The 25066-nt window shown below is 39.4% G+C and overlaps 1 long non-coding RNA gene across 1 annotated transcript in view; it reads left to right on the top strand.

Moving 5' to 3' along the window:
- Positions 1–25066, top strand: part of LOC109118295 — a 72421-nt gene that overhangs the window by 23388 nt on the left and 23967 nt on the right. The window contains exon 2 of the long non-coding RNA XR_002025615.2: positions 1846–1925. This is a non-coding gene — a long non-coding RNA (uncharacterized LOC109118295). The remainder of the gene's footprint in view (positions 1–1845; positions 1926–25066) is intronic.

The following is a 25066-nucleotide window of genomic DNA, read 5'->3' as shown; positions in this document are numbered from 1 at the left end:
GAGCAGAATCCTGTGCTCTCCTTGCAGTTCACAGCACCCGCTGGTCTGTTCCACTGCCATGTCTCTCCCTGAAGCCCTCTGGAGTCCACAGCTTTCACTTTCATCTCCATACTGGAACTACCTTTCCCATTCACCATAAGCTGGAAACTAAGGAGAAAGTATAGTGTTCCCTTCTCCACACTGTGTTCTGTCTCTTCAGTTTCGCTGCAGGTTTTAATTTTCCTGTCAGATTTTTCTTGGTTTCTGGGAATCTACCTCTGTCTTTTTTTTTTTCCAAGTTGCTATTTTGCAGAGTTTGAATTCTGAATCTTGAAGAGGCTGAGTTGCCGCTTACATCATTTTTCTGCAAGTCTTTGTACCTCAGTTTTAATTTCTTTTATTACTGCAGCAAAGACCCACACTAGCCCATGACTATGCTAGATAAACCACAAGTTTAAATCATCCCTTTGAGTTATTCCCTCCTGAGTTTCTCCCATGTCTGAATTTCTCCAATGCGTGATTCACACTGTGAAAAGCTTCTGCTTGTTGTTCTATTTCCAGTGTGTTCATCGTCATCCTTACTCATAGGTCTTCAGCCAAATAACCTAGGAGAGCATATTTTTATTTATTTATTTATTTATTTATTTTTCTCATACCAGGGATAGAACTGAGGACCTTGCACGTGAGAGGCAGGTGTGGTGCCACTGAACTAAATCTCCAGCCCTAAGGGAACATGTTATTTTTCCCCTCTGAATCTCAAGTGGTAGGACTAATACTAAATTATAGGACTGATACTAAGTCATTCTGGAAGCTAAAACCTTTCTGTCTTGGGAAACTCCAGTTAGGGGTTTCCATAGTGAAAGAAAACAAGGGTGATTAAGAAGTTAAAACTAGAGCATTTCTTGGTGAATTTGGGGAAAGCTAGAAGAGAGGGAATCAGTTTGGGAGCTTCAGATATTGTGGGTGGGTAATGAAGAGGGGCAGTTTTCAGGTATAGGGGCACAAGATGCTTCCTTTTCTCCTACTGGATTCTTTGATTGGTCTACAAATTAAGTTGACACAAAATAAATTAGTGGGAGGGAATGAGTTTTAATTACACATGTATGAACAGATGTCACACAAAATCATGAGATGGAAGGAATTGACTAGATGATTGATACTTATATATCACCCTGAGCTACAGAAGGCAATAAGGGCTTGGGGCTCCCTGCTAAGAACTCATGAAAGATAGAAGACAAAATTAATTTTCTTCTTTTACAGTTCTGAAATGCCTAAATAAAATTAGGGTAAATTTGGCAGGTGGTTCTCTTTTTATAAAATAAATGTGTGTCATGAACTCCCCTGAAATATTCCCATACAGGATTAATCTCTGGGTCAGTTTATTATTTGAAGGTAGTTTTATCAGAAGATAGCTATCAATCCCAGGCTTGCCAGTACCAGGGTTCTTATGTTTGTTAGTCTTGTCCTCTGGAGGTGCCTGGATATGTGAATTGAAAGCCCCGAGCAACTACCCTCTTGTAAGCAGCAGTGTGTGCCACCCTTGCCTGAGCTTGGCACTGAAGAAAGGGAACTCTCTGTCCTCAGGATTTCCCACAGCTTTGGTGGCAATCTGGGACACACTGACACAGGATCTGGTATGGCCACATGGACTTTATAAGACCAGCTTTCAACACAGATACGCTTATCAGTGAGAACCTGTTGCCTGGCAAGTTCACCAGACTTCAATATTGTTTTAGCTAACTTTTTTTGCGGGGAGGCACTGGGGATTGAACTCGGGTCCTTGAGCTTGCAAGGCAGGTGGCAGAACCACTGAGCTAACCCTGGCCCTTCAATACAGTTTTAAAAGGCAGGTTTTATTATTTTCAGGAACAGTGAGTCCATTGGCCATTGATGAGATCAGGAGACAAATGCCATTGATCAAGCGACAACTGCCATTGAAGAAACAGGTAATTATTTATAGTTCTAAGCAAATGTGTGTGTATATTGCAGATGGGGAAGCACAAATACCACTGAAGAGCCAGAGGGAGAAGTTGGAAAACATCAGAAGAATCTTTATTGTGGCTTCTGTGGGAAGAAACAGTTGAGGCAGAGAGGTTTAGTGTTGGCTGGTGTGAATCACTTCAGCTCATTCTTGCATGAAGGAGCTATGTCTGATAACTACCCAGGGAGTCGTTAGGGCTGATGAATAGTGATCCTGAGCAAACACTGAGAGAGAGAAGATGGTTGCATTAAGGACTTAGAATAGGTTATTTTGTATATGAAAACAATCCTCCCTAAGAGTCTTTCTCTAGGGATTTGCCAGCCCAGGGTGGGATAATCTCTCCATGGTCAACAAGCCCCGATGTAAAACATCAGAAAATAAAAAGATACTGCTTTGGTGCAGTAGGAATCTAGAAGCTGGACTGACTTCTTCCTTGTCTGAGATGCCCTGACATCTTCCTACTGTTGCCAGTTAAGGGTTCATTTGCTCTATTCAGATGGAAACCATGAATCATTGGCAAAGTGCAGCACAGCTCTGCTAGTGGCCCTAATGTCACTGGACAACAAATGTTAGGGAATTGATCATGTTAAAGTATGCTGTGATGCCGCCTCACAGGCTGCATTCTCCTGGTACATCTTGGCTCCTAAAATGACCTCATGCCCTTATCTCTGGTTTCCCTCCCCCCAAGGCCACAGTGGTCCAGGAAAGTTGAAACCTGTGTCTGCAGGACTGGGCCCATAAAAGCAACCTGGCCTGTGATAGGATAAAAGTAGCTCACTCCTCATGAATAAGCAATAGCCCACCCCAAAACTGATAAAAGGTCCTTCCTTTCTTTGTTCTTTTCTCTCCTTCTGCTTCTTCTTCCTCCTCTCTCTCTCTCTCTCTCTCTCTCTCTGCCTTCCTGCCTCCTGCTCGCCTCCCTACAATAAAGATCTCCTGCCGGACCTCTCGGTATCCTCTCTGCCTCCTGGCCTTTGTGCTCCGCCTGACTCTCTGCAATAAAGATCTCCTGTCGGACCACTCGGTGCGTGAGTGGCCTGATTGGGAAGGGGACACCCTAAGGGGGCACGCGAGGCCCCTTTCAACAAATAACGCTGGATGTTGTTGATACAGATGGTTGCTGATTATTGATGCTGCCAGTTGCTGTCATTCCATGCAGGCTTATGCTGGATGCCACCAAGATTTTCTGCGAGTTGATGGTCTCTGCTGCTAATCCTCATTGGCTGCTGGTCTGTGAGTCTCTTTGAGGCTAACAGGCCCTATTACTGCTATTTCTTTTGAAACAACTATTCTGTCCACACTACTTAGGATATTTATTCTGAGCCCACACTACCCAAGAAATAAATCAGCAGATTTAGGTAAAGTGAGTCAGGTGCTTCTTGATGATATCATCACCACTCTCTTCTCATGGACCTTGGATAATTCAGGAAAGGCAATAATTGTACTTCCCAGAAGAATAGCAGATAGGGTCTTAAATAAATAATTAGAAAAAAATGACAGCAGTATGACCACATTTGATCTCGAAATTTGTGCAGTATTCCATGTGAGTTATAATGGTGAGAGTTCAATTGATTAGGCCCAAATACAAAGAAAGCGTTTTAAAACACTTCCATTTCAAAAATTCTCTGTAACTCTGATAATCCTAATAAAGTGAAAGCAAAAGGAAATTGATGAATATTTTTTAAAAATTTGAAATCTATTGACCTATGGTAGGATACCTACAATAAACTTTGGATAATTTCTCAGAAATTGCATACTTTCTCAGAATTACAGTTTGGGTTGAATTTCCCAATAAACATATCTGACCAAACACTAGGAAATTTTTAGACTATCTAGACTGCCTATCTACCTATCACCTCTCTGTCTATCTCTACATCTGTCTATGTCTTCATTCTGTATGAAACTATGTGCTTGTTTCTGAACCTAGTTTTCATTTATTTCCTCAAACAATTTCTGGCCAATGCCTCTTGAGATGCTGTTCTCCAGTGTTCAATTTACTGTTCAGTAATGTATGACTACCACATGTTAGCACAGAGGCTACTACAGTGGATGTACTGCAAGCCTGGTTCCAAAGAAGCTCCTAGACAAGGAATGAAAGATCCTTAAAGACAGATCTTTCTAAAATGGGAAGGGGATCAGGAGATGAGGGAAGGGGAGGGGAGGGAAGGGAAGAAGATTAAAAAAGAATGAAGAAGTATTATTTCATGTGCCAATCCTCATGATAAATGTAATTATTATGCAATGCAAACATACAGTAATAAAAAATAAAAATTGAAAAAAAGCCTTAATAGTTTCTGGTTGTCTATTTCTGATCTTTCTTATGGGTGGTCCATGTATTGAAAATTTGAAACTTTGGTGTCAGGCTGCAGGTGTAGCTCAGTGCAGGAACACTTGCCTACCAAGGGCAAGGCCCTGGGTTTGATCCTTGGTACCAAATCAAACCAAATCAAGCCTTGGTCTAACAGGAAAGATAAACAAACTATATCAGAGGCTGTTTGATATAAAAATAGAAGTGTCTAGACTAGTGATCCTTTACTTTGGATATATATAAAAAATGTAGGGAGATTTTTTAAATGCCCAGAGGTTCTGATTTAGTTGAAGGAGGCTCTGGGGACCAGCCTGGGAATCAAGAGTATCGCTAAAGTTCTGCTCCAAAAGATACCAATTCTGGGTATTGGAAAATTTCTGCAGAAGAACAGAAAAGTTGTAATTAGTCCTAGCCCTTCCTCAAACTAAAAGAGTGCCCCCAACCTTCCCTAAGAATAAGTGGCAAACACTCAAAACAGGAAAAACTAACAAGAATCAAATTCAAAGGGAGAGGCAAGGCCATATGTTATAGGATAAATGTGGGCAGGTTTGGTACTTGGTTCAGATCTCCCCATTTCTAAATGAAAAGGAGTCTTGGAAGCCCTGTTTTCAGACAGCATTTGGGACAGGCTTTCAGGATGTGTGTGGGGTTGATAGTGGTTGTTTACTGCTAGACATGACCAAATCCTTGAAAAGCTTTCTATAACAATGCTATTAATAACAGAAAATGTGTAGTGATAGGATTAAATTTCTAAGAATGTTCATCAGATATAATTAGCATAGAAGACCATAAAGACCAGGGCTTGGTAGAAGAACTGGGCCAGAAGAATGAAATAAAAACAATAATTCCATTAAAATATTTATTGAACACTGAGTGTGCTTTACCTTCATTATTTTATTTAATCCTCACAAATGGTGCCATGAAGTGACTCTGGTTGTCCTCTTTTATACCTTGAGGCTTAAAAGTGTGAAAAAAAATTAAGGACAGTGTTTAAAGGTATTGCAATAGAAAGAACATTCATTTATGAGGATCTTCTCAAAGAAAGGCAAAGGGCATGGGATTTTGTAGAAGCAAATATAGACAGGAATGAGCCTTATGGGAGTTCTGAGGAAGGACGAAGACTGGTTGTGTCCATGGAATATGCTACAGCAGGGTAGTCTTTTGCAAAATTAGCTATTTTTCTTGGATCACAAAAGAGTAGAGAGATTTCTTAACCCTTTCTATTTTCTGAGGACTCAGGAATAATTCAATATTGTCAAAAAGTTTGAGTAGTATATTCAAGGCCAATCATCCAGTAAGTGACCTACCTGGATTTCCACCCAGGCTGATTGGTGAGATCTGCTCCAGTTTTGTTGCCAGAGCATCAGTTTCTGTGAAAATAGAGACTGGATGCTTCTCACCCAGGAAAAGCATGGAAAAGAGAAGACTCCAGAAGGCAAGGTCCAAAATGAGTTATCCTGTGAGCCTGGATAGAATTGCAAGAGTTTGATTCCAATTAAATAGCTCTAAGACCAGTATTTGAGGAATCCAACAAACCAGGGTATGGGTGAGGGTCCTGGGCTGAGATAGTGAGAGATTCCAGGCCTCCTGTAGGGAGAACAACTGGGAGCTGGCATAAGTCTCCAGCAAGAAGCTGGATCTGCTCCTCTTGGCGGACCTTAAATACCCACAGAGCATGGGCAGGCAAGTACGCAGATGTGCAAGCAGCCGGAGAGAGACCTATTTTGCTCTTAGCCTTCTGGACAACCTGAGGAACTCACTGGCAGAGCTGCCAGACTACTTCACATTAATTAGCCATCATTCTCAGGGACTCATTAAGCAAGTTCAAGGACCTCTACTGCTTTGTTAACTGAAGGGTAAAATGAAAATGAGTTTTTACATTTGTGCAGCTTAATAATTAAAAAGTGGAGAGATCTGTGTTTTCTAATGTGTGAAGCCTCAGAAAAACTTTCTTCAGAGTTGCTAATGCCAATATCTCTCATCTAATAAATATTTACTCAGTACCCACAGTGTGCTGGGATTGGTATGGGCTATTCAGTGACTAAAGCAGAAAAACTTCTCTCTCCTTCTGAAACTTATAGTCTAGCAGAGTAAGAAAATAAACACAAATACATAGATCATAGAGAATGATAAAAAGGAGCACATACTTTATTAAAAAGAGAGCAGGGTTAGAAACTCAGAAGTTATATAAATCGGTTTTCCATTACTGTAACAAATACCAGATATAATCAATTATTATTTATTTATTCCAGAAACCTTCAAAATACTTTAGTCTAGCTTTTTGAAATATATATTGCATTGTTGTTATCTATACTCACTGTACTATGCAATAACACCCTAGAACTTCTTACTCCTATATAATTGTAACTTAGTAACCAATGGGGGTGCATTTTTAAATAGGTCATTGAAGGAGTTAATATGTAAACAAAAACTTGAAGGAGACAACTCTGGGACAGAGATTTTTTTGGACAGAGGGAGGAGCCAGTTCAAAGGTCCTGAGATGGGACTGTTCCTAGTGTGTTCAAAGAATAGCAAAAGTGTCTGGAAAAAGAAAAGAAGGGAATATAATAGGAGAGGTAAGAGAAGTGATGGTGCTTATGGTGAAAGATCTCAGAGGCTTTTGTAAGGACTTTTGCTTTTACTCTGAATTAAACAGGAACTAGAGTATTTGTTATCCCCTTGTCATTATAACTGTAGTCTTATTTGCCTACTCTGGGGGAAAGAAGCTTGGTCCTTTCAGAGTCACTAGGGATCTAGGACCCCAAACAGGAATAACAATGTCAAGGTTCAGATATTATTCCAGGCAGCAGTAAGAAAAGTTGGGTCAAAGACAAATGTGTCACTGTAATGGCAGAACTGACAGAATGCAATGAAGTGAGAATTGGTGAGGACTTGGCTCAACCGTATCCACTTCCGGGCGACTTTCATTGAAGGATCTCCCATAAGAACTGGGGACTCTGCGGACTTCTGTAGGACTGTAACTTAGCACCAGTCTATTCTACTCGTCCGTCTGTCTCTCAGAGACTCAGCTCTTTGAGGTTAGGGTCTCTAACATGTTTGTTTTTTATATTTCTCCACAGTATCAAAGTCTATGTAATGAATGAGCACAAAGTGGTCACTGAGTGGTCACTATGTGCCGGGTACTATCTATGCATTTTAAATGCATTAACCCATTTGTTCTCCCTGCAATTCTCAGAAATTAAAATGATTACTCTTCTGCAATGAGTAAATTGAGGTTAAGAGGGGAAGTTTATCCAAGGTTGCTTGGTAAGTAAATAAGCTTTAGTTTCAACCCAGGTAGCTGGAGTTTAGCGTCTCTACTATTAGCCACTATAAGGTAGATGAACAGATGGATCAATGGATGGATGGGATACATCAGAATTATGATGAAAATTTGAGTTACTGTTTCCAGAAGGAAGTGAGGATGAAGAAATTTTAAAATTTATATTTAGTTGTTAGTAATTCGGTAGTATTGAAAGTATCTTCTACTGAAAGGAAAAGGGAATAATGTGAAATGGATAGAAAAGGTAATAATCTAGCTTGATTATTATCAGATCCATTAACAACTCTTGCTTTGGCCCCTGTCTCATGAGGAAGGTCACCTTCAGATTCTGGAATTGTCAAGCTCCATAGCCAACCCTGCTGAAATATATATCAGTTCCGTGAGTTTTGGTGGAGAAAGTGAAATTTTGAGCTGTACCTTGGAAGACTGACAGGAAGTTCAAGATCACAGTACACAGCTTATGCAAAGGCATGGAGGGCTAAACAGCACTCAGTTCCTAGAACAGTGCTTTGCTCCTTGGGCTTTATCAATGTAGCTTGAATTTGGCCAATTCATAGTGTTGGACAAAAATCCACAGAGCTTTCTTATTTCTGATCAATGTCAGAGACTGGAAACTAGTGTATAATGCAGAGTTTTCACATTCTTACTGGGCCTGAGTTGCCATTTTTATGTGTAAAACCTTAACTCCTAACAGCAAGACTCTCTTTTCCTTCATCTGTGGAATTCATTGAATCTTTTCATTTCATTTTCTTTCTTTATTCTTATCTTATTTCTTTCTTTATTCTTTCTTTATTCTTTATTCTTATCTTTTTCTTTCTTTATTCTTATCTTTCTTTCTTTATTCTTATCTTTCTTTATTTCTTATTCTTATCTTTATTCTTATCACTATTTTATACCCAATAGCTGAATAAATGGTATTGCTTCCCTTTCCTCAATCCAAGCTTCTCCATGAAACCCTGCATGTTCAGCCAAGTTATGACTTCAGAGTCATATATGCATGGCATATGAATATCATCTGCATTTAGGATGAGGCTATGTACAGGCTGTGAAGGATGTTATGCAAAAGGGGATAAAGATATCTATAGATAATACATCATCCCTCAAAGGGGGAAGACACATCAAACACAGTGAGAGCTGAGAAGCCAGTTACCAATGGTTCAGCCATTCAATACTTATATAATGAATCCTTTCTATGAGTTTAACATGTCCTTCCTTCCTTCCCATCTTTACTCAAATGACATCATCTAACCCTGAGATCTTTTCTGGCTATGCTATCCAAAATTTCCCACCCCATATACAAATTTCCTGTAAACCATTCCCTACTTAGTTTTCTCCTTAGCACTCATCATAACCTAGCAGGGTGTTATGGTATGAATGTATTTCCCCATGAGTTTGTTTGCTGGAAACTTCTCCTCAAACTCACTTATTCATGATACTTTAAGGTGGGTCTTTGGGAGGTAATTAGAACCAGATGAAGGTGGAGTCCCTATAATTAGTGATTTTATAAGGGTGGGAAGGCAGACCTATGCTAGCATATTTGCTCTGCTTGGCCATTTGATGCCCTCATCTGTGTTATGATGCAACAAGAGGCCATCACGAGGGGCCAAGAAGATGCCAGTGCCATGATCTTGGATTTCCCTGTCTCCAGAACCACAAGCCAAACAAGCTTCTGTTCTTTATAAGTGACTCAGGTAATGAGAAATCTATTTTATTTATTTTTTGTCTTCATACCTAAAATGTAAGCTCCTAGAAGGTAGAGGGCTTTGTTTCTGTAGTATCTAGATTAAAACAGTCAATTAAGAAAAGTTTGTTGAATGAATAAACTGTGTTGGGCTTTGCTAGGAAGGCAGAGACTCTGAGATTAAGGGACATTACACTATCTGGTGATAGGCAAAAGATCCACAACTGAGACAGTATTAAGAAGAAATGGATAAAAAAAGAGTGAATGAAGACAAATGGTGTAACATCAGCCAAGCTAGTTAACCTTCTAAAATTTGGCAACCTTAATGAAATCCCTAAACATTTCTTTAAGACGAACAGCTAATTTAGCTGGCCCCTTTCCTACAGCAGGGAATAATTATAAATATACAGATTTCAGAAGGATAAAGGACTTACAAGTCTTATTTGCCTGTTTTTTAAAAAAATCTTTGCACATCTGAAGAAAGGAACCTTTGTAAAGTTCAAGACAGAAGAACTAAGTCCAATGGGGCAGATAAATACATTTTTTAATATTATGATCTTATTGGGAATTAGTGTGCAGGCTGCATTTCATTGACTGATGGAAGCTTTTAAAATTCTGTTTTGCAGTTCTTTCATACTTGTCTAAACTCTGAGTAATTAAATTTGATTTCCTTTCCATCTAAATTTTAATAAAGTATGTCATCAGACCAGTAGACTGTGGCCGGTTATATTTATGTAGGGTTAAAAAAAATAAGCCAGCCAGGGGTGTGGTGGCACACACCTGTAATCCTAGCACTCAGGAGGCTGAGGCAGAGGGTTGCCATGAGTTTGAGGCCAGCCTGGGCTGCATAGTGAATTAAAAGCCAGCTTGAACTACATAGTCAGACCTTATCTCAAGTATATAAATAAATAAAATAAAATAAAAATAAGTCAGCTTTGAACACAGCTGACTAGAAAAGAAAGTGCATTGAAGACACTTGGAGGAGAGATACCAGATGGTACAGGTATTCTGAAATGGGGGAGGCAATTACATCCAGATACAGAAAAATTAATCTAAAAGACAAATCTTCTAGATCAAACCAAATATCTGGGTTGTTGGAAAAGGGAAGTAAGGCTGCCACTGATCTGAACACTCCTCCCTTTATACCCAGTGAACACGCTATCTTGGGAGTTGTTCCAACAGCCTGAAGAGAGGAGACAGTACCGCAGAGGCCAGACTCTGGGGATGGATTCTCTACACACTTTCTCACTCCCATCTGAAAGAGGAAACCAGTCTGGAAGGAAAGTGTGGTTGGGGCCTCAGAGAAGACACAACCTGCAACCAGAGAAAGGGAGAGCCAGTAACACCAAAACAGGCAGTTTCTCTCTCTCTTTCTTCAGATGTGTTTCTCTCTGTCTTCATTCTCCCAAATGTTGGGGAACACTGCTTATCTGTGGCATTTGTGGAGAACGTAGCCCAAGAAAATGTCAATGTGTTCCCGAGTGGAGTGAAGTGGAAAGCGATATCTAACTAAACAGATTCAATGGGCGAAACTCGATGTGTAACCCCCAAGAGCAAAGTGTGATGTCTAATCAAACAGATTCAATGTGTGACACCCTATGACGTGTATAACCCCAATGTCTAATCAAACAGCCCCAATATGTGTGAAGTGATAAACCCGAACCAATGCCACAGACACCCAGTTAGAATAATATAAGAGAGAGTGCAGAAGACCAGCTCGTCCCACTCGGACGCCCGACAGCCCGACACTCTGCCGGACGAGACATCAGACGCCTGCCCGAAGTGGACCCCCGGATCGACGCAGAGGCAACTGGGTTGAACACCGCAATCACCAGGAAAGGAGAAATAAAATCGAGGTCCTCGGACTTTTGCAGGTACAGGGAGTAGCAACTGGAGGATATGAATTAGCGTGTTTGATGAGTAACATATATATAAAAATACATAAAAAGCTAGTTGGCAACTACTACTGTCTCGACCTCCAGTTAGTGCACACTCCTGCTCGCGACAGCATTGTACCCACCACCCAGAATCGATGAGAGAAAACCCCCACTTCTAGGGAGGCTGCACACTGCAAAATGTAGGCGGCTGGGACCTGTAGTTTGCATCCTTGGAGACAGAGGGAAAGCTAAGGTAGCTGATGTCCTTCATCGCTCCCAGGCAGGAAGTTAAGCAGCCTACAGCCAAGGAGGAAACTGGCGTGGCTGCCCAAAAGCCAACTACGACAACAGAGAGAAGGGAAGTGGGTGGACACTGTGGCTATATGTGACTGGATGAAGTGGTAGATAATACCTTCTAGAACATAAAACCATTGATGAACAGAACTTAACTAAAGAGATCTTCACACCAACAAAAAATCTCTTCACCTTATTTGACCTCAACCCTCAAAAGAAAGAAGAAACATGAAAAAAGCAAGGCAATGAAATGCCTTCAGAGACTTCTAGCTCTCCTAAAGCAGATCCAAGGAGCATGGATGGAGAGGACATCATACACCAGACAGCTGAGCTCTACAAAATGATTACAGAGGAAGCAAAGAAACTTGGGAAGCTCAAAGATGTCAGAACCCCATAGAAGAACTAACAAACTGACCAGGGTGGTTATAGAGGAATCAAATTAAAAATTAGAAGAGCTAACCAAAACCATTCCAAACATCCAAGTTTACCAAAGAAATGGATTCCATGAAAAAGGTACCAAATCCCAGAAATAAAGAAATCTATTGAATACACGAGCAACAGAAGTGTCTGATGTGAGTTCGAGACTGTCAGACCATGAGGCCAGAATGAAAGTGTAGATGATGCAGACAGAGATACCTCATGAACAACAAGAAAGCAAAGAATATTGATCCAACAGCCATGAGATGACCCTAAGACTAACCTAAGGGTAATTGTAGTTAGAAAAAATCAGAGGACAGTACACATGGGATAAAAAAATCTGTTTATAGAAATCATAGCAGAGAAATTTTCAAGCAGAGGAAAAAAAATTCAACATGTAAGTGAGGCTTATAGAACTCCAAATAATTATGACAAAAGAGAAATTCCCCATGAACACCATAGTCAAAATCCCCAAAGTGCAACACAAAGACATAATCTGAAAATCACATATATAGGTAAATCCAGCCAACCATGGTGATACAGTCTTAGTTTTTGCTTGAGAGAGTGCAGTGCCTAGATATAATGGTTAAAATGGTTTTGCAGGAAATCCCTGGCCTACAGTCATATACTGCCACTGGCTTTTTTGAGTTGGTTCATGGTATGATTTCTTTTTTTCATTTGTTTGAGAAAGTTCAGGCTGACCTAGAACTCACTATATAGCCCAGGGTGGCCTTTAACTCATAACAATCCTCCTGCCTTGGCCTCCTGAGTACTGGAATTACAGACATGTGCCACCATGCCCAGCTCCACTGTGTGATATTTTTATAGACATCAAATTTTGTACCCCTACAGCCTAGAAAATGGAATTCTGAGGGCCTCGAAAACAGATTCATAGGGAAGCCCCTCAAGACACAAGGGGCAGAGCTGATGAAAAGCTAGGATCACTGGGACATCATAGGGAGATGAATACTTTGGCTTCTATTACAGAGTATGATCAGGATAGTTTACTTAACACTGTCTCAGGATTACCCTATATCTACCTCTCCACTTATTTATTTAACCAACAAATACTAATTGATAAAGGCCATGGAAATACATGCTCTTATTCCCCACATAGGAGGATTTCTAAGAACTTTCTATTGCATAGTTTGAGTGAAGATAGAAAAGCTGTTCTTGTCACTTCATGTGTTTAGGTTTTTTTCAGTTGTTCATATCTTGAAATGCCTCATTTGCTTTTCCTTGAGACAGGCATCACAGCAGCTCTTTCCTCTACATCAATAATTTATTAAAAAAAGCTGCTGGTTCCCATAGCAACTTCAAAGGTTAATGGCTCATCTACGCCAGAGGGATCTTCAGAAACTGTTTATCACAGAATCACCAGGTCTCCTAAGGAAACAAAAGCTGCTTAAAATATTCAAAAGTTAAACATTGTGGGAGAGTTCACACACACACACACACACACACACACACACACACACACACACAAAACCTGCTGGTGTGATGCATTTTCTGCATTCTAGAGTGTTATTATAATATAGGAATGAAGCAGAAATCCTGAGAGGTGTGGGTGCAACACCACTCTAGGGGATGCAGAACTAGGAAAAAGGAGTGGGTCTTAACAATAGTGAGAAACTATATATATATATATATATATATGAACGTTGGGAGGCACTTTGGTCCGCAGTGCTTAAGAATCAGTTATTATATCTCTGACTTTCCAGAGAAGGAACATAGACAGTGAGAAATGGTAGCAGAGCAAAGGCTAGAACTGAAAGTAAAGGGTGGGATTACCATTAACATCAACCTTGAGATTGCTTACCATGAAGACCAAAACTGTTTGCCTGGCTCCAGGGTCTGCCTTTCTTAATCCACTGCCATCCTCGTACTGAGTGAGACCCACCACCATGGGTTGCTTCCTCCAGTGCCTATGCATGGCAGAATTACCAGGGCAGACTCATTTCATCATGAGGAATGTGGCTTTGGCTTAAGGCCTCCACATAATCTGGCTGACCTGCATTCTGAGATTCTCCTCTTTACTTTCCTTCTCCCAATGCCAGGACTACATCTTAGTCTGAAACCTTGCTAGCCTTCTCCTCCCTCCTCTGGTGTTTTTCTTGTGTGTCTGTTTCCTTTTAACATCTGCTTCTAAATGGGGACAATTAAAGTAGATGGAGTTTGAAATGGACCCAAAGCAAGGAAGAGTCAAGACACATCTGGAATATGTTTAGCAAAGTCATCTTGTCCAGAGGAGTGAAAAATGAAGTCAGTCTAATTAATGCTCAGAACCTTGAGCAGGCAGTGTGGAAGTACATGTGCTCATGATCAGACTGAAAAACTGCTTCATAAATTCAGTGATTGCTTCTGTTAATCTGACACATATACTATTAGAAAATTGTACGGAGAAGAAGGAAAACAGAATGTCACCTTTCTTAAAAATAGTTTGAGGGCCGGGGATTTAGCTCAGTGCTTCTGCTGCCTGCCTTGCAGGTGCAAGGACCTTAGTTCGATCCCTGGTAACAACAACAACAACAAAAGAGTTTGAGTCTATAATTCCTTTCACTGGTCTCTGCATAATATTACAGATTATCCAATATATAAATATATTATGAAGCTTTGTTTTCTTCCCACAAATATCCCAGCCTGTCTTTACTCAACCTCCTTTCGTTCATCCTCATTATCACTAATCACCCTAGCTCTCATCATCTCTCAGCGGTGTCATTACCACAGCCTCCTGCTGGTCTTCTAGTCTCCTTCTTACAAAGCTTGTGGGACTGAGGAGTTTATTTTTCTCAAACATAGATTTGACTACATCAATCCTATTTTCAAAACTCTCCACAGCATGGTCCTATATTTTAAGATAAAACTAAATTCTTTAGTTTGACTTACAAGACCATCCACGAGGCAGGAAATCTTTTGGGAATTCTTCCCTTTGCTAACCAGCTCTTGGATTCTTACGTACACTTCCTGTGAGGAGACTGATGGACCCTGAGTGAGTCTATAGAGAGCATCATGCCTTGCAGTGGACTGTGGGTGCTGCTTTTGGAAATAAAAAGCACATTAGAATCACATATATAGAAACAACTATATTTTTGAATAAGCTGTACCAATTTGCCAAGTACTCTAGCATCCTTTTCTCTTGGTAAATTCAGACTTTTTTCCTGGAAAATATTTTATATATTTAAAAATCATTTTTCTGAAACTTATTTTATAACTATAGAATGAATCAATTTTAAAATGCAGTTCAATGAATTTTAACAAATGCATGCACTCATATTACCATCATCACACTCAGGATACAGATTTTATCATCTAAAAAAATCTGTCTCCATTCCCCTATCCAAACAATCCCTATAGGCTTCTGGCCCTACATGAGGTGCACCTTTTGCAGAATTTCATACAAATCAAATCATACAGTATATATTTGTGCCTGGCATCTCTGCTGTAGAGTAAGATTTGTGAAGTTCATCCTTGCTGTAACTACAGGTCAGTTGTTCATTCAGCGTATACCTCCATTTGCTTATCCATTGACTTTGATGGATACTGGATTGTTTCTAGTTGTTTTTTGACTACCATGAGTAAACCGCCATAAACAGATGTGGAGGTCTTTATGTGGACATATTTCCATTTTTTGTGGACAAAACATAAGAGTTTAAATGCTACTTCATATGATAAGTATGTGTTCAACCTTCTATGACATAAGTTCCAGAGTAAAAATTTCCATACTGCATTGTATGGGAGTTCCAATCCTTGTCAACCATTAGTAACATCAGTTTTTCAAATTTTTACCATTCCTAGTATGTAAAAGTGTTCAATTGTGATTTTTACTTTATACCTTTTTGTTTTTGTTTTTGTTTTTTTGAGACAGAGTCTCACTGGGTAGTTGAGTCTGACCTGGAACTCACTATGTAGCCCAGGCTGGTCTCGAACTCACAGCGATCCTCCTGCCTCACCCTCCCAAGTGCTTCCTTTACACCTTTTAATGGCTAATGTTAAGCATCTTTTCATGTGCCTGTTGGATATTTATTATCTTCTTTTGCAAAATGTTGCAACATATTGCCAATTTTTAACATTATCTTATCTTATTTATTGAGTTATAAGAGTACTCTATATATTCTGGATACAAATCTTTGGTCCTGTGTACATATTGTGAATATATGCTCCTGTTATGTGGCTTGACTGTTCTTTCTTCAAAGGTATATTTGAAAAACTGGTTTATAATTTTGAAATCCAATTTGCCAACTATTAATAAATGTTTTTTTAATTTGTGCTTCTTGTGTCCAATTTAAGACATCTCTGCCTATCTCAAGGATTACAAATACTTGTTTCCATGGTTTTCTACAAGTTTTATATCTTTAACAGTTTAGACTTTTTATTTATTTTAAATAAAATTTGTGTATTATGTAAAGTAAGAGTTGAGGTTCATTCTTTTCATATGAACATTTAGTTGTTCCAGCACCTTTCATTGAAAAAAACTTAAATTGCCTTGGTAACTTAAAAAAAAATGACCAAGTATGTGCAGGTCTATTCTACTTTGTTTCATTCATTGATCCTTTTCATTCTTTATACCCATAACAACCTTGCCTGGTTACTGTTCATTTCATAGTAACTCTTGAATCAAATGGTGCAAGTCTTCCTACAGTATTCTCTTTCATTTTCTTTCAGTACTGGAGATTGAACCCAAAGCCTTGCACTTGGTAGGCAAGTAATCCTGTGCTGGGCTACATCCCCACCCTTTTAACAATTTTTAAATTTGATAGGGCATCTCTTTAAATTACCCAGGTTAGGTTCAAACTCATCATCCTCCTGCCTCAGCCTCCTCAGTCAGCTAGGATAATGAGCATGGGCTACCACACCTAGTCTCTAATGTCATACTTTTCTTCAAAGTCATTTTGTTTCTTCTAGATTCTTTGTATTTGTACGTACTTTTTAGTTGTTGGGCTTTTCATCTGAAGGAGTCAAAGTTACTGTTCTATCTTGACAGAACTGACATCTTAAAGATTTTGAATCTTCTAGTACTTAAAGATAGTATATCTTTTCACTTTGGATAATAAGTTTAGATATGAGTTTTATTCCATTGTCTTATACATCTTCTTCAGGGATTCTGGTGATTGGCATCTTAATTTTCTTTGGTTGTCTTTCATTTAACCATTTTCTCTCACAACTTTTTACTTCTCTAGTTCATTTTTATTTTCCTGATTTTATTTGAGTGTATTCTCCATTGGGTACTCGCCATGCAGCCTTCATTCGTAAAATGACTTTATCTTCTCCCCTGAATTCAACTCGCTAATCAATCAACCATTCAATCAATCAATTTATTTATCTGTTTCTTTGTCTGTTTCTGTCTTGGTTTTCAAATTTCTGTCTCAAGGTCGTTTTTCATCTTCCCAAATGTTTGTTTAAAAATATAGATTCCTTTTGAAATTTTGGGTTTTGTGGTTGTCTTCTGGGAAGCAGGGCAGCAGCTGAAATGCTTTAGACAGCACCGCACACCGCTGCCTTCTCCAGCTTCTTCCCTCCAACTTCCTCTTCCGGAGAGAAGCTTTGTATGGCTTTGAGATGCTTTACAAATAGCATTTCATTCCTTGGGTTTGAAATAGCTTACGATTCCTAATTCAAGATCACCCTCTTCTGTCAGTGTAGTGAAGTACAGCTCCTTAAGGGATGGCTTTCTTCAAAAACAAATTGTAGGCCCAGGGACTTAGCTCAGTGGTTCTGTGGCCTGTTTTGCAAGCACAAAGTCTAGAGTTTGATCCCTGGCAAAACAAAACAAATTGTAAGTAATAGTTTTTTATGTCCGTTTTATTATTTACCTGATCTGAGTTTGTAATATTCTGTTCTGGTGTTATTAATCTTATTTTCCATTACTTCCTTAAGATTTTTAAACTGATTTCATCTTAAAGCTATTTTCAGATTCTTCTATCACCTCAGGATTTAGATCTCTCATTTGTGACTACCTGTCATTGTACCATATTTTTAAAACTTTTGCTGGAGAGTTTATATTGTGTGGGACCCCTCCCCATTCTTCCGTAGCCTGCGAGGAGAGTTTTGGTTGTGGTTTCTTAGCCCTGGTCTCATGGGTTAACTAGACTTAACCTAAGCTTATGTTCACATTCCAACTCAAAGCTCCTCATTTTCAGTGTTGACAGCTCTCCAAAATCCACATGGTACAGGCCAGTGGAGGGACTCGCTTGGGACCCTAGAGTTGATAGAAAGATCATCATAAACTTTCTTATTTCCACTTTGTTCTCTAAAACCCCATTTGTCTTTCCTAAGGAAAGCTGTTTGTTCTCTACACAGGATCCTCCTGTCCCTCTTTCTTTCTCTTACTGTGTTAGGTATATAAGACTTAAATTCTAACCAGCCCTTTAAGGGAGAACATCCTTGAGCCATCTTGGGTAAGCACATTATAAACTTAAGTAAACTTTTCTCTTGCCAATCTGTCTTCTCAGTTTAAATTCACAGTCTCCCAGTCATTGGAGCCTGGAGGGCGGAGGAAAAGTTATTCTTTCCCAGCCCCAAGATAGGACTCAGCTTTGACCACTGGCTGGGAGCAGAATGTGTATTTCTCCCAGAATTCTAGGTGTGTGTGTGTGGGGGTAAAGGTCCATCATTGGGGGAAAGTTCCCATTGCCAGAAGTGCATTCAGGCTTCCCCCGAGATGCTGAGCTCAGCCTTGTCTGCCTGGTTCCAGTCCTATCATTTGTCCCTGTGGTTTCTATACTTTCTTAAGTCTTTTTGTCTGTGTTGAGCCACTGAAAATTCATACTTCTCTTATATTTGAAAAAAATATGCAAATATATTTAATACCTCATTGCCCTTTCCTCTGAATTTAGATCATAGGAAAAAGGATTATGAATACATTTACTCTATGACATTTATCCTAAAGTCTTCAGTCATTTTAAGAAGAAAGAATGAAAATATTAATCTGAACTCAAATCATGTCCTTTGATTCAGTAATTCTACTTCTGGAAATGTTACTTGAGAAAGCAACCCAAAAAGTGGAGAAAAAAGGCTTCATTGTCAAAAAAGCTTTATGATCAAAGATGTGCACTGTAGTATGACTTTTTTTTTTTTGTACCAGGGATCAAACTAAGGCCCTTGTGCTTGTGAGGCAGGTGGCAGCACCACTGAGTTAAATCCCTGGCCCCAGTATTACTTTTGATTATAATGATCTGGATGTATTATAAATATTTCCCAGAAAAATATTTAAAAATATGTCCACTCAATGTAATATTATACAACTACTAAAAATAATAATTTATGAGGAATGTGTATTAAAAAGGCTTGTTATAATGCAAGGGAGAATTTTTTTTTTTTTTGAGACAGGGTCTCACTACGTAGTTCAGGTTGGTCTTGGATTCACTATGTAGCCATGGCTGGCCTCAAGGCAATCCTCCTGCCTCAGCCTCTCAAGTGCTGAGATTATAAGCATGTGCCACCACAGCCCAGCTACAAGAGCAAAAATTGTTTAGCTTTTTTGTTTGCTTTGATTTTGCAGTGCTGAGGTTTGAATCTAGTGTGTATGCTAAGCAAGTGCTCTGACACTGAGGCACGTGCTTTTGGGGCCATTTTAAAAAATATTAATGTGCTTTAGAATAAAGGCATAGAAAGGAGAATGGAAATCATGACAAATGCTAAAAATTACTGTCTTAGTGATTTTTCTACTTTTTGAAAAGTAAATGTTTTACATTTTCAAGATTTTATGAATGAATTGCTTATAACAAGAAATATGAGTAAATATGTTGACTACAAGCTGAATGGTAGAAAGAATGAAATTATAAACTAGGCCTACTGTCAATGATTATAGAGAATGAACTGTCATCCCATGATTCTAAAGTATGGATGTGAGAGGCCACAAATGCCAGAGAATACTTTGTGTTACAAGGCTGTTGGCCAGACAGGTTTTCAGTATCAGGCCTACGTGAAATCAGTCTGGAGCTACAGAGCAAGGCAGCAGGGCTAAAGGTGACTGGCAGACAGTAAGGATGTAGTCTGCAGGCAAATGGCTGAGAATTCAAATCAGATGGGAGTAAGGGTGAGGACAAGTCAGGAGACTGCTCCACCCCGCCTTCTTTGGTTGGGGACAGAACAGCAGCCAGCATCTAGGAAGGAGCTGCTGCCTTTGTACTAGCACTTCCTGGAACCTTGTAAATACAGGTGAAGAGTGACATAGGTCTTGCCTTCATGAAAGTTACAATCCAAGGCAGAGGCCTCAAGCTTTTTGAGTGGGAGAGACTTTGTTCTTCTGTTCTGAGTTTTTGAGAACTCAAATGAAAGCAGAAAGAGGGGGGAGAAATGGAATGTGGGCAGATCAACCATTTAGAGTTCGGACTATCCTTCCTCTCTCCCATCCTTTTTGTCTCTCTTTCTTTTTAAAATGTACAGTGGGTGGGGGTAGGCTCTGAGAGAGCAAGAAGAAATATAATCAATGTGGACCATCTTATTAGGGTTAGCGGAACAAACACATCCCCAAATAGTATTCATTGTTTATCTAACAATCCAATTTAACTGGCCGCCCTGCATTTTTATTTGCTAAATCTGGGCATGCCACACCTATGGCTTTTTTGCCCCTTTGGTGCCAGCGAGCGAAATTTCCTCCTAATAACTGGAAATAGCCGCCACCAGGGGGCAGCCGGGAGTCGTGGACAACGAGATGAGGGCAGCCTCAGAGATTCTGGGCAGCTCTGGCCACACTCCTCTTTCAACCCTGGGGACACCCACTCCACTTCTAGCCACGACTTCCACATCTCCTGATCTTGTTTTATTAAAGTAGCTAAGCTCTAGAGAAACATTTAAACTTGTTTTTAAATGTGAAAGGCATCCATAATAGAACAAGCAGACCTCCTTCCTAATTAATTGCAGGTATAAATTAATTCTTCTTCCTTTGAAGACCTAAATCGGGCTTCAGCTACTCACAGCTCCTGTCCCTCAACCCTTGACAGGTGCCCCTGTCCTTCTCTGTTTGCTCCCAAACCTCAATCTGCATTGTTCTTTGCTTCTCTCTCCACCTCCATACTCTTTAGCTAGTCACTATGGTTATCTGTTTCTCTGGTGTCCTCTTCCATAGCCTGATTCTAAGGTAAATTCCAACTCTTCTCATTTATTTCTGCCCTTATACTCCTTCAATGGAGAAAAACCCAGAGAAAGCGGCAGAGACAGAGAGACAGAGAGGAGAGAGGAGAGTTCTCCTGGCAACTCAGATATCAATATTCTCAACAGACACTCTCCAGGTTATTTTCTCCTTTTTATTTTCATACTTTATGAGGAAAAGCTGCTTCTGACCCTATGCCTCTTACTCTGGTGTGAACCTAAACCCACTTGTAGCACTTATTAATGCCTCTTGGCTTTCTGACTATAATAACCTTTTTTCCACTTTAAATACTTTAATTTCTGGAAGTTAAAGTCCTTTAGGACTGAAAAATGAACTAAACCAAGACCACGTTCCTTTGCTTGGAGGAGGCATCAATATAGAAAATGTCGACCAAGCTAGTCAGGTCACAGAGACATCCCTGGGCAGTGCAATGAAGTGTTAGAGCCAAGGACTCCAGAGTAAGAAACTTCCTCAGGGAGATGGCGAGGAAATATCTTCAATAATTTTCAAGCACCAAAGATGATTCTGCAAAACTTCTGGGGCAATAGTAAAGATGTAAAGATCAGAAGAATCAGTGTCTTGATATGTTTGTATTTTGGTTTGTCTTCTGGTAACTTGAGAGTCTATAAGTTAGGTAATTTTTCTAGTTTCTCTTGAGATGTAAGATAACCTGCTCAAATTACACTAATGTTCATTTTTAAAAAACAGCAGAATTATGTTAGAATCCTTCTGTGATTCTGTTGAAAATATGACTCGTAAGGTCCATTCTTAAAGCCTTGCATCATATGAACACAGTCCAGCAGCAGTCTTTAATGTCATAAAGCAAGACGCTCATTAAATGTTTTTCTCAGGTTCGTACTCTTCCTTTGACATCTACAGTCTTTCTTATCACTTGGTGGAGACAGAACATTCACACCTTATTTAGCAAAACTAATTACCATTCTGGTTGTTGAATCTTGTAGCGCTGGACTCTATTTTGGAATCGCCAGAGCAACACCACAGGTCACTCTCTGGGAAGGACATCTCTTTCCTAAACCTCCTTGTCCATATTAGAGAAGTCTTTTCTGGAGCCATTCTTTTTTTTTTTTTGAACTGGGGATTGAACTTGGGACCTTGCACTTGCCAAGCAGGCGGCAGAACCACTGAGCTAAATCCCCCACCCCTCTGGAGCCATTCTTTGTGGTCCCAATTTTCTAGAACATGGATGTTCAAGCATTATCAGTTGGTCACCTGTAGGGACAGGATGGTTCTGTGACTCTCTGCTGAAAACAGGGAATTTATTCAACTTGTTAGCCCAATGGTCATGTTCCCATCCCCAAAAAGCTGCAGTTCCTGCTCTCTAATTCTTTTTCCTCAACATTCCTTAATAGGTACCAAACCCTCCCACTATTAAGAGAAATGGAATGAAGCCATATTGTAGCTTCTAGGTAGAGTTTGTCTTAGATGCCAGGTGAGTGACTCTGGCATTTATCATAATGGATAATGGCTTGTTTCTGGGAAGGGTTCTGCAATATGATCAGAAAATGTCTGAGCTCATCAACTCTGCCCCGATACCCATTTGATTTGTTGTCAGATGAGGTTATCCCTTAACCTTTTCTCCACATATTGTGTGGTAGTTCCCATTTAGAGGCCTCTAAACACAAAGTCATTTGCTGTAATGCAATAGTAGTAGTTCACCTATCACAGTGTCCTTGAAATGATACCTGAGAATTGCAGAATTCTTAGCCATCAACGTTAGATTGACTCTAAGCTGAAATGAAAGGAAAAAGATTTTGAAAGATGGAGGAGGGTGTGTGCAGTCAGTTTTTCAGGAGATAAAGGAGACAGATTTTAGATATCACAATGTGCTGTGTTATTAGGGATCAGTAATACATGCCAATTTTTACTTTTTAATAAATACCTCTCAAAGTCTAATGCAGGCTGGAAGTGTGAATGATGGAGTCTATTTTTGGGAGGGTGCATTTCTTTGCTGTGAAAGAGCCTTTTAGCAGATGGACATAAGCAGTCTGTACTTATACAGTGGTAGTTGCCTCAGAGTGTAAATGCGAACATCTGGCTCATATCACTGATGACTGTTGGGCGTATGGGCCTGTGTTTAAGAGAGTGAGACAGCAAAAACTCATCAAACTAACAGTAGTATTCCAAGAGGTGGGTGGAATGAGATGGGGTGGGGCTTAGTCTCTTTTAATCTCTATTGTGGGGGAAATTTCTCTTTAAAAACTTATTCTAGTAATATATGAAAATCATTTTAAACATCAAACACAGGAATGCCCCTAATAACAGTTGTCTCCTACCCCATCCCTCTCTAGTCTTGTTCTCCAGGAACAAACACTTTTCACCTGTTTTATTATTTCTCATGATACATACTTCTGAATTCTGAATGGAAAAATATTATCGACTAAAATTTTGCCTTTCATCTGCTCTAGATATGCATCTGTTAATATCTTAGTAGAGTAGGTGAGGATTTAACTTTCTTTCATACCTGCACAATTTCTCCTCCCTTTCCACAGGGCTAGAGCTTGAGGTAGCATAACACTGTGAACAGTGGGTACTCTGGATCCAGACTGCTGGGGCTAGGATTTCAGTTATGTGACCTTGGGTAAGGTTCTTAATCTCCGTGCTTCAGTTTCTTTATCTTTAAAATAGGACTTGATGACAGCAGCACATAGATTGGTAGGATCATTGAAAAGTCAAGCCATGAGAAACTGTTAAATTTCCATACATGTTAGCTTCAATTAAAAACTTTTGGTTAAATCAAGATTTCATGTTTAGATTACCATAAATATTAGTTTTTATTTTATTTTATTTTATTGGTTTTTTGAGACAGGGTCCCACTATGTAGTTGCGACTGACCTGGAACTCACTATGTAGCCCAGGCTGTTCTCAAAATCACAGTGATCCTCCTGCCTCAGTCTCCCAAGTGCTGGGATTACAGGTGTGTGCCACCACACCTGGCCATAAATACTAGTTTTTACTAATAGTTGCTTGCCTTTTCTACTTGTACAAATTTAATTTTCTTTAAATTAATAATTATATTGTTTTCCCACTTGCTTAGTTTTCTATATACCTATTACTGATTCCTAAATCTTCCAAAAGCCTCTTAGTGAAAAAAAAAATCAAATAGCCTGTCAGCTCCATTTTTTCCCCTGTGGATTCTCTTCCAGAGACCCTCTGTCCCTTGTGTGCTTTCACACCTCTTGCTTTGACAGTGCCATAAAAATCATCTTAGAATTGCCACTCACCATTAACCTTATAATTCATCTTGTCATCCATTTTGAGTCCCATTTTTTAAATCTTCTGTCTTCCTTTTTCTTGCTGTATTCCCTCATTTTGGCAGGATGTGTCCTGTGGAGAATGGCTCATGGAAGGTAAAATTTATAAAACCCTGTGGGCCTAAAGATATCTATTTTTTACCCAGCAATAGGGTCAGAGAAGAGGACTTAGGATTACACTATTTGGTGTGCAAGATTTTAGATAACTCTCTTGTTTGAAGATTTGTTCTTTGTTCTCATTTCTGCTATGTCTTTGTTCTTAAACCTGAAAATTTCTTTAGGTTTTTTTTCCCCACCCCTCTGGAAATAGGGATAATATAACATTACTGGGAGAATTAAATGACTAAATGCATGTAAAATATTTGGTACATGTCCTACATATATTAGATGCTCAGAAAATGGAACTATTATACTTACTTTCATTATTAACAGTTTTAGACTATTGAATGTAGATAACCAGGCTATCTAAACACAAAAGGAATGGATGTGAACCAGTAGTTTATTGCCTTAGATGGAATACTGCCTTTTAGGAGATACAGAAAAAGGTTAAGTTATTCAAGCTTGTGATGAAAATAAGTACACATATGACTATCTTATGACATAGAAGGAAAGAGGATCTTTATAATCAATCTTTTTTTGGTGTATATTCAATCTTTTAATATAATATCTCTTGCTTGTTCACACTCTATTCAGAATACTAGTCTCTTCTTCCTTAACCTTGGTGAATTCTGTGCTAAAAATACTGCCTTCCCATTTGGTGCAGTGAAATGTCATCCCCATTAAACACCAACATACCAAATGCTGCTTGCAGAGCCTCCACCCAGCACATCCAAGTCAACATGAAACTGTGATCTTCCTCAGCTTCACACTGCACATCTTGACA

Source organism: Fukomys damarensis, unplaced genomic scaffold (assembly GCF_012274545.1).
Source record: "Fukomys damarensis isolate Sample0158 unplaced genomic scaffold, DMR_v1.0_HiC HiC_scaffold_20, whole genome shotgun sequence".
In the NCBI taxonomy this organism is placed as follows: domain Eukaryota; kingdom Metazoa; phylum Chordata; class Mammalia; order Rodentia; family Bathyergidae; genus Fukomys; species Fukomys damarensis.
This window is presented reverse-complemented; position numbering and strand designations above follow the sequence as displayed.